This window comes from Macaca nemestrina, chromosome Y, assembly GCF_043159975.1.
Source record: "Macaca nemestrina isolate mMacNem1 chromosome Y, mMacNem.hap1, whole genome shotgun sequence".
Lineage (NCBI taxonomy): Eukaryota > Metazoa > Chordata > Mammalia > Primates > Cercopithecidae > Macaca > Macaca nemestrina.
Window position 1 is genome coordinate 8,078,683 of NC_092146.1, and position 14,711 is coordinate 8,093,393.

The following is a 14,711-nucleotide window of genomic DNA, read 5'->3' on the forward strand; positions in this document are numbered from 1 at the left end:
CAGCACCTAGTTGGTGGAACACTCCTCTTTTTCTTCTTTCCTGTCTATAGTGGACTTGGTGACATACTATTTGAGGCTGTACCCAGGTGATGTGACTCCTCTGACTAGCCTAGACAAAAAATGAGTATATACTGTATCACTGGCTCAGCAGCCAGATTATGTGATGTGACTATTCTGATTAGCCCCAGCCTACAAATAAGATTATACAATATAACTGGTTCAGCATCAAGGTGATCTGACTCTCCTGGCTTTCTTCTGCTCACAAGAAAAAAGCATGCACAATAATAACTCTCATGCCTAGACCCATCCAATAGAGATACCTGACTCTCACAGCCAGTCTCATAACCATTGTTAAAGTTCTGGGTTTTTCACTTGTATAAATTTCATGAAGAATTTTAACACTCAGAGATATCATATAAAGCCTTAGTGATACAGAGTGTAATAACAGAAAACAGCAACGAGGTGATAATATGACCCTTGTATGCATACCTCACTGACATGATTGACATTCTCACACATGAACAGGGCCTAGGAATGAAGTATCAAATCTCACACATAAAAAGCAGTCAAAGTTGGAAATAATTACTGTCATATATGGATCTGATTCACAAGTGGTTTGGTAACATATGAATGATAATTCAACACACCTGTACTGCTGTGACTCCCCTACTGGAAAACCATCTTCAAGCGGGATTGGGGCCTCATAGATAGATCTTGCTCATTGTTGAGATGGTGACTCCTCTGCTTCAAACCAATGCACAGAAAAAAATTGAATCACATACACAAAAGAAAGACTTATGTAGGATGTGAAACTTGTTTCCAAATCTTTCTGAGAGTATTAAAGGGAAAGGTAACTTTACCCAGCAAATGAATAATCTGACTCTCTTTTCTAGTCCCAGACCACAGATTAAATTGTGCCATATGTGAAACAAGTACCTCATCAATATATAATAGCTTCCAGAGCTCCCACTGCAAAGGACACTTTTATATATCTGTAGGACAATCACCCAGGTGATGTAAATTATCTGCCTGAAAACTGCCTACAAGGAGAATTGTGTCTTAAATCTAGGTACATCATGTAAGTGATGTGAATCTCTTCTACTGCCTTGGCCCTGCACTTACAGTGCAATGTGACACATAACTGGGTACTGCACCATTGTGACATATTGCTGCACCCAGCACTAAGCTGAGGTCACTCTCCAGTTATGCTACTGCACATAAGTGTCATTGTGACATGTATCTGGGCCAATTGCCTAGGCTAAATGAGTCTCCTCTCTTGCTAAAGTCTTGCCTACATAGTGGATTTTGATATGTCACTGAAAGCACATCCAGGTGATGTGACTGTTCTGCCAGGGTCCTGCCCACATAGTGTTCTGTGACACTTTACTGGACCTGCACTCACATACTTGATGTGACTTTCTTGCCTTCTCTCTGGTCACAGGTGATATTGTGCCATGTACCTGAGAAAATAACAAATCCTCATGTTTATTCTTAAACCTTTCCACAAGTCTAACTATAACTTATACCTTGGCCCAGCTCCTGAGTGATTTAATAATTCTGCCTAGGTATAACCCACAGATGAGATTTTGACAAATACCTGAGCCAAGTACCTTGGTGATTTGACTGTGCTATCTTAAAAATGTCCTCAGGGGAATTGTAACATATTTCTGTATCTATTATTTAGTTTACATGACTCTCCTCTTCTGCCTGTACCCTGCTTCTTTTGGTAATTGTAGGTTTTCTTAACACTGCATCCAAATGATATTAATCCCTTCCGTGTTGGCTTTGCCAACAGGAGGCATTGTGACATATTTTGGAGCCCATCATTTAGGTGATATGACTCTTCTCTTCTCCCTGGACACCACCCTCAGGGGACACTGTGCCACAGAACTGGACATAACACACAAGATATGTGACATTTCTGACAGGATACTTACTACAAAGAGAATATTGGAATATTTCTGGTCCAGCATTTAGGTGATGTGGCCATTCTTTCTGCTTCATAACCACAGAGTATTTTAACATATATTTAGACACAGGTCACAGGAATGATAATGACTCTCATACGTGTTCTCAGCCAATTGGGGAAATTTTGAGTCTTATAACTTCATTTAGAGACATGCATGATGTCCTGCATCACCTTCTTTTACAAACATCACAAAAATTTACAACACTCACACATATTTTACTAAGTCTTTGGGTTATACAGAGTCAAAGCAGGGCTCATCACATAGGTAAAACTGTAAGCCTTCTATGCACTAACAGTAAGGACTAACAATAAGAACTGTTATCATCTCACCTGGATGATGCCAACTGTCAGACATGAAAACAGGATGTGTGTAGTATTCTAAATCTCATCTTTAGAATTTTATGACAGCATGAATGTTTTATGGATTTTTGCCACAACTTGTGTCATTTGACTCTCCAGATTGCTTCCAGTCTGTATATGGGGTTGTGATAGCTACCTAGGCCTGCTTTGAGGTGATATGATTCTCCTGCCTGGACCCTTTTAACAGTAAGAATTGTGGCATATCACTGGATCTAGCACCTATGTTATGTTACATTCTTGCCTGCACCATGCCCACCAAAATTATTGTGACATATTTCTGTGTCCACATCATAGGTGATGTAACTCTCTTCTCTGAAATGGGCACTGCACAAAGAAAAGATGGTGACATCATTCAAGGTCAAGAACACAGATGAGGCTACTCTTTTGCCAAAGCCATGCCCAAAGGAGAGGATTTTGATGTATCTCGGGTTATGTGGCTCTCCTGCTTGGTCACTAACAGCCTGGAGTGTGACATATTTCTAAGCCAGGCACAAAGGTGATGGTACTCTTTTGTCAGGACCTTGTGGCATATCTCTGGCCCTAACACCTAGGTGAAGTAACTTCCTCCTTGGGCACCACCCACATGGAGCATTGTGGCATAAGCAGAGAACCTGCATGTAGGTGATGTAACTCCTTTGTCTGTCTGCTGTCCTAAGAGAGCCTTGTGAAATACCTTAGAATGCAGAACTCAAGTGATGTGACTCTCCTGTCTGTTTTCTCACCATATGTTACATTGTAACACATTCCTCCAGGCACACCTAGGTGATGTGAATCTCCTTGACTGCCTGAGCCTTGCCTACTGGGGACACTGGGATACATCTCTGAGCCCATGACCTAAGTATTCTGACTGTCTTCTGCCAGGGCCTTTAAAATGGTGGGATTATGACGTATTGTTGCGCCCAGCATTTACGTCATGTAACTTTTTCTCTTTTCTCTGAACCATGACCACGAAGAAATTTTGACCTATTGCACCAAGATGATGTTACTTTTCTGCCAGAGTCCTGAATAAACAGAAAATTATTGCAAGTGGTGGACTGACCACCCTGATGATGCTACTGTCGTGCCTGTGACAGAGCCATAGAGACTATTTTGACTTATCTTCAGCTTATTCTGTAGGTGTTTTGCCTCTTATCCCTTGGCTAAGTTTTTTCACATGTGGAATTCTATAATATTGATGGGTCCAGCACCCAGTTAACGTGACCCTCCTTCCTAGGTTTTGCCTAGAGAGGGCATTGTGACATGTCGATTGCCATATCACCTATGTGATGTTACTCTTTTTCCTATTTTTTTGCCCACAAATAGGATTATGACATATAACTTGCTTTATATTACAGGTATGATTGTCACTTATATTGGGATTCAGACAATAGAAGATATTGTGCCTCCCATTGCTAGGCTTAGCGCAATAGGTAAAATTCTGGGCTGTAAATTTGCATAAAGCTCACTGAAGTTTACAACACTAATTCATCTTGTATAAACTACTTGGGTGATACTGAGTTTTATAACATGGCCCAGCAAAAAGTTAAGATTGTGACTCTCAATTAAACACCCAGCTGAAAATAAAAGTTGTCACTATCCCACATTAATAAAGCCCACTGTTGATCCCACATTAATATCCCACATTAATAAAGCCCACTGAGTTTAACAAGTGAAAATAATATAAAGATAAAGATTGTGGCTCTTACATATAGATCTGGCCACAGGTGCAATTGTGACTCACTTTTAGACCAAGCTCACAGGCATAAAAGTGGCTCTCATTCCTGACATCAGTCTAAATGAGAGATGTTGGCTATCATACCTGTGTTTAAGGCAATATGTAAGATTGTGATTTCATATAAGCATGCGGGCTTCAGAATAGTTTGCCTGCCAACTCGTGCAAGCCATATAAGGTCCTCAGACATTCATATGATGGCCTAGCACACATGTGACATTGTGACTCATATACACACCAAGCTAACAGTTAAAGGTGTTACTCTCAAAGATGAGGAGATTGTGCTTATCGCTGGTCCCAGTACCCAGGTGTTAAAACTATTGCATACATTGTTTCCAATGTTTGTATTGAGATATATCTTTGGTTCAGAATCATAATAATGTGACTCCTCTGCCTGGGTCCTGCCAACAATGCATATTATCACAGATCTCTGAGTCTATCAGCTAGGTGATTTGTTTATGTTGCCTGTGCTTTACCCCCAAGGAACATTATGACATCTATTGAAGCAGCATCTGAAAATATGATGCTTGTCTCCTGCCTGGGTCCTGACCACTGAATGAATTGTGAATATGGCTGAGTACAAAACCTAAGTAATGCAACTCTCCTCCTTATTCTGGAGTCAGCCAAAAGAGGTAATTATTACATATTGTTGAGCCCAGCACTATGTGTGTGATTCTCCTGTTTTTCTTCAAAACCATCTACAGTGGATACAATGCCATATTATTTGATGCAGCACCCAGGTGATGTGACTTTTCTGACTTGGCCCTGCCTCTGAAGGAGATTATAATATATCCTGAGCTCAGAATCCAGGTGATGAGACTCTCTTGCCTTGTGTCTGCTCACAGGTTAAATTATAACATATAACCATGTTCAGCTGATGTGTACAAATATAACTATCATACCTAGAACCAGAAAGGAGAGATATTTTGACTCTTACAGCCAGTCTTATGGACAAGTAAAGTACTAGGTCTCCTAAAGGTATAAAGTTCACAGAGGATTTTGACACTCCAGCATATTATATAAAGCCTTAGTAGTTAAAAAAAAAAAAAAAGAAGTGTTTTAACAGGGAACAGGAATGAGATACGATTGTGACTCTTGAATGCACACGCAGCTGACCCAGTGGTCATTCTCTTACAAGAACAGGGCCTATGAATAAGGTATTAAACCTTCACAAAGAAAGCAGTCAAAGGTGAAAAATGCTTCTCTCCTATATGGGTAGTTTGGTGATGCATGATCCACCACACCTGTGAGGCTGTGACTCCCCTATTGGAACACAATCTTCAAGTTTTTATTTGTGGGGTCATTGGACATCTTATACATGAATCTTGCCCATTGTTGAGACATGACTCCTCTGCTTTGACCCAACTCACAGGAGGTGTTGACTCACATACAAAAATCCAGGACTTGTGTTGGATTGTGAAACTTATTTCTAAATATTTCCTAGCATGTGATTATGCCATAAAATTAGCCGAGCCCCTGAATAATTTGACAACCATACACCTAAGCATACGTGGCTGGGTGTGCATACAAAGGGTAATTTTACATATTACTGGTACCAGCACCCATGTGATCTGAATTCTTTGCCTTATCCCTGCCTATAAAAGGCATTATGGCTTATATCTAGGTTCATCATATAAGTGATATGACTCCCTTCTACTGCCTTGGCCCTGCATTTATAGTGCATTGCAACCAGGTGATGTGACTCTCCATTTTGGGTTCTGCCAACAGAAAGCTTTGTAACATATCACTTAACTCAGCACCTATGTGATGTTTATCCTCTCTTGCATCACCCTGCCAAAGAGCAGATTGCGACATTGCTAAATCTAGCACCAAGAGGAGGTCATTTTATACGTTGGTTTTGCACGTAGCGGCCAATGTGACATATTTCTAGGCCAATTGCCTAGGTGAAGAGAGTCTCCTCACCTACCTAAGCCCTGCCCACATGGGGGATTTTGATATGTCATTAAAACCAGCATCCAGGTGATGTGACTCTCCTTCCAAGGTCCTGCTTACAAGAAAAGATTAGTACATCTCACTGGACCAGCACCCATCCAGGTAATATGGGCTTCTGCTTGCTCTCTGCTTAAAGGGGATATTGTGCCATATAGCTGAGGCCAGACGAAAGGACTAATCATGACTCTTAAACCTGGACCCAAGTCACACATAAGATGGTGACTTCCATTCCTGGAACTTTCAACCAGTGTTATTGTTACATATACCTTTGCCTAGCTCCTGAGTGATTTAATGATCCTGCCTAGGTGTAGCCCACAAATGAGATTGGGAAATATACCTCAGGTGAGCACCTTGGTGATTTGACTCTCCTCTCTTAATATCTGAAAGAAAGTTTGTAACGTATTTCTGGATCCATCATCTAGTTACCTGGCTCTCCTCTCCTGCCTGGACCCTGCTTCCATTGGGGATTATAACTTTTCTAAGCACTGTATCCAAATGATACAACTCTCTTGCTTGGTCCGTTGAATGGACACATTGTGACATATCTCTGGGCCTATTATTTAGGTGATACGAGACTTTTCTTCTGTCTATACATTGCCCACAAGGGGCATTATGTCATACATCTGGGTATATCACCCAGTTTACACATATTTTCTGCCAGGAACATGTCCACAAGCAAAATATAGGAAAATTTCTGATTCAGCATTTAGGTGACTTAGCTGTCATGCCTGTTTCATTACCACAGAGTAAATTATGAAATATTTAGGCACAACTTACAGGTATAATGACTCCTGGATGTGGACTCCACAAACAACAGTAACTTGGCCTCTCCTAACTTACTTTAGAAACACAGGTGAATTGGGTAGTCATGGTGGCTCACTCCTGTAATCCTAGCACTTTGAGAGGGTGAGTTGGGCAGATCACGATGTCAAAAGATCAAGCCCATGCTGAACAACATGGTGAAACACCGTCTCTACTAAAAATACAAAAAGTAGCTGGGTGTGGTGGTACACGACTGGAGTTCAAATTAGTTAGAAGGCTGAGGAAGAAGAATTGCTTGAACCCGGGAGGTGGAGGTTGCAGTGAGCAGAGATCGCACCACTTCACTCTAGCCTGGCTGACAAAGCAAGACTCTGTGAAAAGAAAGAAAGAAAGAGAGAAAGAGAGGAAAGAGAGAGAAAGAGGGAGGGAGGGAAGGAGGAAGGAAGGAAGGAAGGAAGGAAAGAAGGAAGGAAGGAAGGAAGGAAGGAAGGAAGGAAGGAAGGAAGGAAGGAAGGAAGGAAGGAAGGAAGGAAAGAAAGAAGAGGAAGGAGGGGAGGGGAGGGAGGGAGGGAGGGAGGGAGGGAGGGAGGAGAATAAATCTCTTTCTGGTAAAAAAGGTCAAAGAAGATTATAACAGCCTCAGACATTTTATAAAGACTTTTGCTTGCACAGAGTGTAATAATAGAATCCAGCAGAACGGTGAAATTGTGAGTGTCATAAGCACACCCAGAAGACAGTAAAGCCTGTCACTGTCAGAAATATATGAAGCCAACTGTCACACATGAAAACATGATATGTGTGGTAATATAAATCTCATTTCAGGAATTTTCTCCCAGTATCGTTTTGATAAAAATCTTTGCCGAGCATCCCGTGATTTAACTCTCCCGTCAGGTTCCAGCCTAAGGATGTTATTATGATTTCTACCTGGGCCAAACTCTAGGTAATGTGACTTTCATGCCTGGGTCCTGTTCTCTGTAAGAGTTATGACATATCACTAGGTCCACCACCCAAGTCATGTTACATTTTTGCCTGAGCCATTCCCACAGAAATCGTTACATATCAACAACTTAGGTGATGTAACTCTCCTCATGACAATGGACCCTGCACACAGTGGGGGCTAGTATCATATGGCTGGGTCAGGCACGTAGATGACAGTAATCTTTTACTAGGACCATGTTCTAAAGAGGACATTGTGACAAATCTCTGGCACTATCACTTAGGTGATGTTACTCTCCTGCTTGGGCCTTGCTTACCTGGATAGTGACATATCACTAAGTGAGGCAAACATGTGATGGTACCATTTTGCCAGGGCCATGTCTTAAGAAGGATATGGTGACATATCTGTGGCCTATTACCTAGGTGATGTGACTATCTTTTTGAGCCCTGCCCACAAGGAGCATTGTGACATAATGCTACAACCTGCACCTATTTGTTATAATGCTCTTGCATGGGTGCTGTCTTAAGGGAGCCTTGTGATATATTTCAAGAGCCAGCATTGAGGTAATGTGGCTCTTTTACCAGCTTTCACCTCACATGTTAGATGTGCTATACACCTAGGGGAGACGTTGGGCCATATATCTGAGCCTATGTCTTAAGTGATGTGAATGTGAATCTTTTCTTTTGCCTGAGCTTTACAAACGTGGTGATTTGACATATTGCTAAGCCCAATACGTAGGAGCTATGATTCTTCTTTTTTCCCCCAACCATGCCCAAGAAAAATATTTTTGATATATTACAGGGCCCAGCAGTCACATAAACTTTCTTTTCCACCTGGGTCCTACATAAAGAGATAATTATGGCATATTGCTGGGCCCCTCACTGTGATGATGTGACTCTCCTTCCTGTGTCAGAGCAACATAAAATATTTTTACACATTATAGGCTCATTCAGTAGAGTTTTTGGTCTCATCATTTGTCTGTTTTTTGTTTGTTTGTTTGTTTTTGTTTTTGTTTTTTCCCCTACATTTGGAATTGTGTCATATTGCTGGGTCCAGCAATGTGTAACCCTCACTTATAGACCCTGCCTAGAGAGGGCATTGTGACATGTTGCTTGACAGAGCATGTAAATTATGCTACTCTCCTGTCAAGTTTTATTTCTCTTTTCTACAAATAGTATTTTAAAAGTTACCTTGCTTCATTTCAAAGGTATAATGATCAAATTTATATTGGGATTCCACCAATAGTAGATACTTTGCCTCTCATTGCTACACTTAGGTCAATAGGTAAAGTTATGAGTTGCATATTTCCATAAAGCTCACAGAAGTTTACAACACTAACTCATATTCTGTAAGCTTTTTGGCTGGTACACAGAATTTTATAACATAGTGCAACAAAATGTTAAGATTGTGACTCTTGATTACCCATGAAGGTGAGAGATAATGTTTTCATCATCCCATATTTGCAAAGACCATGGTTGAAGTCCTCAATCTAACAAGTAAATAAAGTACAAAATGGAATTGTGACTTTCTTATGTTTGTCTTGCTACAGTTGAGATGATGATTCATTTCTGGACATAGATCACAGGCTTAATAATGGGTCTCCTGACTGAGCCCAGCCTATTAGAGAGATGTTGACTATCATAACTGGGTTTAAAGCAATATGTAAGATTGTCAGTCAACAGGAGCATGTGGACCTCTGAATGGATTGCAAATCTCATGCATGTTGCATAAAGCCCTTGGATGTTGTAGAGTGTATCATAAGATGACCCAAAACACATATTAGATTGTGACACTTACACACATACCAGTAAAACTGTCACCCTAAAGAATAAGGAGATTGTGTCATATCACTATGCCTAGTAACCCTAGGTGTTGAGATTAGTGGCTTAAATTATTTATCATAGGTGGATTGTGAAATATCACTGGGCAAGAATCATAATAATGTGACTCTTCTACTTGGACCCAGTAAACAGGAAATATTATCACATATCTCTAGGCCTATTTGCTAGGTGATGTGTGTTTCCTGCCAGTGTCCTGCCCGCAGGGGACACTATGACATCTAGATATAGCATGAAGTTAATGTGACTCACCTCTCCTGCCTGGATCCTGCCCACTGATGAAATTGTGACATACCCCTGAGTGGAAAACCTAGGTGATGTGACTCTCACGTTTGTCCTATACTCTGCCAAGAGAGGGAATTATATCATATTGCTGATCCCAGCACATAGGGGCTGTGACTATCCACTATTTTTTCAACCCTTTATATAGTGGTCAAGATAACACATTATTTGAGATTGTACTCAGGTGGTATGACTGGCTCCTTCCTTCAGAGAAGATTATAATGTATCCCTGGCTCAGTATGCAGATGATGTGACTCTTCTGTTTTGTCTCTGTCCAAAAGAAAAATTGTGGCATATACCTGAAATCAGTGCACATGCACAATAATAACTCTCATACACGGACATAGCCACGGGAAATATTTTTACTCTCATATCCTGTCTTAAAAACATGGGTAAAGTCCAAATCTCTCACCTATAAGAATTCACAGAAAAGTAGCCTACTCAGGCATATCATATAAAGCCTGAGTGGTACAAAGGGTGTCATAACAGGCACCAGCAACCACATGCTATTGTGACTCTTGGATGCATGCCCAGCTGAGGCAGTTGTCATTCTTATACATAAACAGAGCCTATGAATGGTATACTAAACCTCCCTCACATAAGCAGGCGAAGGTAGAAATTGTTACACTCATGTATGAATCACATCCACAGATGGTTTGGTCATATTTGAACCATAGTTCAGCAGATCTTTAGTGATTTGACTCTCCTCCTGGAACACAGTCTTCAAGAGGGATTGGGGCTCTTATACATGCGTCTTGCCCATTGCTGATATTGTGACTACTTTACTTCCACCCAATCACAGAAGATTTTTACTATCATACCCAAAGTTTGGACTTGTGTGAGATTGTGAAACTGATTTCTGAACATTTTTCAGTGTGTGAATGAGAAGTGTGACTTTGTTCAGCATCTGAGTGTTTTGACTCTCCTTTCTAGGCCTGTAGCACAGTTGAAATTGTGACATGTGCAGCAAGCAATATATAACACCTTCGCCAATATGACAAAGGGCACTTTTACATGTCACTTACACCAGCAAGCAGCTGATATAAAATCTTGGCCTGAACCCTGCCTACAGACAGCATTGTGGCTTTATTCTAGGTCCATCACGTAAGTGATGTGACTTATTTCTTCTGCTTTGGCATTGCACTTATGGTGCATTGTGACACACAACTGGGTACTGCACTCAGGGACATGACTCATTTTTTGTGGGTCTCCGCCAATAAGAAGCTTTGTAACATGACACTTGGTTCAGTACCCAGGTGATGTTTCTTCTCTCTTGCCTGAGCTCTAACCACCAGAGAGATTGTGAACTGTTGCTGAACCTAGCACCAAAGTGAGGACATTCTCCTGCCTTGGTCCTGCACATAGGGGCTGTTGTAACATATTTCCAGGACAATTGTTTAGGTGAAGGTTGTCTCTTCTGTGCCTAACCCCTGCTCATAGCGTGGATTTTGATATATTACTTAAACCAGCATCCAGGTGATGTGACTCTTTTCCAGGAGTACTGCCCACAAGGAGAATTGTAATATTTCACTGGACCTGCACTCACTCAGGTGATGTGACTTTCCTTTCTTCTCCTTGCCCACAGGTGATAGTGTGCCATATACCTGAGACCAGAACAAAGGAATAATAATAACTCTTAAACCTGGAGCCAGGATGTACAGAATCCTGACTCTCATCCCTGGACATTTCCACTGGTATTATTATGACATATACCTTTGTCCAGTTCCTTAGTAATTTAATAACCCTGCCAAATTATAGCACACAGATGACATTTTGACATATACCTGGACCTAGAACCTCGGTGATTTGACTCCCCTGTCATAAGTGTCCTCAGAAAATTATAACATCTCTATGGACCCGTCATCTAGGTAATGTGATGTTTCTCATTTGCCCGAACCTCCTTCCAGTGAAGAGTGTAGCATTTCTAAACACTGCATCTAAGTCACCTGACTCTCTTGTCTGGGCCATTTTAACAGGAGGCTTTGTGACATACCTCTGGACCCATCATTTAGGTGATATGACTCTCCTCACCTGCCTAGACACTCTACATAAGAGACATTATGCCATAGAGCTGGGACTAGCACCAAAGTTTTGTGACTTTTCTATTAGTGCCCTGCTGACAAAGAGAATGTTGGAATACTTCTTGCTTCGAATTTAGGCGATGTGTTTTTTCTGTCCATTTTATAACCAAAGAGGGGATGGTGACATTTATGTAGGCACAACTAATAGGCATGATAATGACTCTCATATGTGGTCTCAGCCAATAGATGAAACTTTAGCTCTTATAGCCAGGTTTAGGGACATGAGTGATGTAGAATCTTCTGGTAAAAAGTCACAGAAGATTACACCAGTTACACATATTTTATGACACCCTTGTGTTGTATAGAAAGAGTCATATCAGGCATAGAACACAGAATAAATTGTGAGTCTCATATGCAGACCCAGCTGACAGTAAGGATTTTCACCATCACAGATGGTTGAAGGCAACTGTCCTACATGAAAACAGGACACGTGTGGTATTCTAAAGCTAATCTCTAGAATTTTATTCCATCAATACTGTGATATAAATGTTTGCCAATAACCAGTGTGATTTCACTCTACAGACTTGTTCAAGCCTACATATGGGATTTTGATATTTACCTGAGCCAAGCTTGAAGTGATGTTACTCTTCTGCCTGGACCCTCTTCTCAGTAAGAATTGTGCCATCACTGGGTCCTGCACCCAAGTGATGTTACATTCTTGCCTGCACTATGACACAGACATCATTGTGACATATTACTGTGTCCATCACCTAAAAGATGTAAGTCTTTCCTCTGTAATGATCCCTGAACACAGGGCAGGATGTGACATATTCCTAGGCCTAGAAAACAGGTGATGATACACTTTTGACAGGACCATGACCAAAAGAGGACATTTTGAAACACCACAGGGCCTATCAGTGATGATATGTCTCTTCTGCTTGGGATCTGCCCACTGGAAGAGTGAAATATTGCTAGGCCAGATACAAAGGTGATGGTACTCTTTTGCCAGGAACATGCTTTAAGGAAAGCTTTGTGACGTATTTACATGCCTATCACCTAGGTGATGTGACTTCCTGCTTGGTCCTGCTCACATGGAACATTGTGACGTAAGTGTGGAACCTGCACCTAGGTGATGTAACTGTTTTGACTCCATCCTTTTCTAAGGAGGGCTTGTGAATATCTCAGCACCCAGGACCAAATGATATGGCTCTTCAGCCTGGATTCTGCTCACTTACTAAATTGTTTAGGTATTTATAATGTATCAGAACAATTGACATATTGTGACATATTAAGGCCACCACTTAGGTAATGTGACTCTCAACTTGTTGCCGAATACTGCCCATGAACAGGCCTTTTGCCATATTTTAGGGCTCAGCCCCCAGACGACGTTACTCTTCTGCTGAGGTCGCGCATAAATAGGGAATTATGGCATATTGTTTGGTCCAGCACCCTAAAGATGTGACTCTCCTGCCTGTGCCAGAGCCACACAGAAAGTATTGAAATATCTTTGGCCCAATCTGTATGTTTTGGTTCGCATCTCTTTGCTTGATTTCTTCCATGTGTGATTGTATCATATTACTGAGCTCCATTTCCCAGTTAATGTGGCTCTCTTCACTAGCCGTTGCCTAATGAGGGCATTGTGATACATTGCTTCGCACAACAACTAAATGATGTTAACCTTCTGCCTAGCTTTTGCCCCCCAAAATGGATTATGATGTATACCTTACTCCAGTTCAAAGTCATGATGATCAAACTTATATTGGGATTCAGCCCATAGGAGATATTTTTCCCTCCCATCTCTAGGTTTATTTCAATAGATAAGGCCTTTCATTGGATATTTTTACAAAACTCACAGAAGTTTACAGCACTAACTAGTATCATAAACACTTATTGCATGGTACAGAGAGTTTCATAACAGGGCCCATCAAAATGTTAATATTCTGAATCTCAACTACACATTGAGGTGAAAGTAAAAGTTGTGACTATCCTATATTTACAAGGCCCACTGTTCAGGTCTTGAGTCTAATAAGTGAAAACAGTACAAAATTGGAATTGTAACTTTCACAAGGAATCTGGCTACAGGTGGGATCATGACTCAATTCTGGACCCAGCTCACAGGCATAATAGTCTCATTGCTGAAGCCAGCATATGGGAGAGATGTTGACTGTCATACCTTGGGTTAGGAAAATATGTAATATCCTGAGTCCATAGCAGCATGTAGGCCTCAGAGTGTTTTGCAACTCTCATGCATGCTGTGTAAAGACTTCAAATATTGTAGAGGGTCATACAGTGGCCCAGGAAACACGTGACATTGTGACTCTCATAAACACAGCCAACTCACAATTAATGGTGTCACCCTCAAAGACAAGGAGATTGGTCATGTTACTAGGCATAGTGCCCAGGTGTTGAGACATTTTGGCTTAAATTTCTTCTCATGGGTGCACTGTGACATATCACTGTATTAGAATCAAAAAAATGTGAATCTTCTTCTTGGGCCCTGCCAAAAAAGAATATTATCACATATTTCTGGCCGATAAGTTTGGTGATTTGTCTCTCCTGCCTGTGTTCTGCCCCCAGAGCACACTGCAAAATATTATTTCGCTTAACATCTACATCATGTTACCACCTCTCCTGTCTAGGTTCTGCTCACCAAATAAGTTGTAACATACTGCTGATTGCAAAACCTAGGTAATGTGACTCTCCTTAATATTCTAGACTATGTCAAGAGAGGAGATTATTATATATTGCAGAGCCCAGCACCTGGGTTGAGTGACTCTTCTCTTTTTCTCTTTTACTGTCAATAGTGGACTTGATGACATACTATTTCAATCTGTTTCCAGGTGATGTGACTCTTTAGACTAGGCCAGACCTACAAATG

The 14,711-nt window shown here is 41.1% G+C and overlaps 1 long non-coding RNA gene across 1 annotated transcript in view; it reads right to left on the reverse strand.

Moving 5' to 3' along the window:
- LOC139360995 (uncharacterized) overlaps positions 1-12,503 on the reverse strand; it is a 34,719-nt gene extending 22,216 nt beyond the window's left edge. The window contains exons 1-3 of the long non-coding RNA XR_011618580.1: positions 12,453-12,503; positions 11,359-11,416; positions 648-741 (exon numbers count right to left, since the gene is read on the reverse strand). This is a non-coding gene — a long non-coding RNA (uncharacterized lncRNA). The remainder of the gene's footprint in view (positions 1-647; positions 742-11,358; positions 11,417-12,452) is intronic.
- Positions 12,504-14,711: the final 2,208 nt, after the last annotated feature.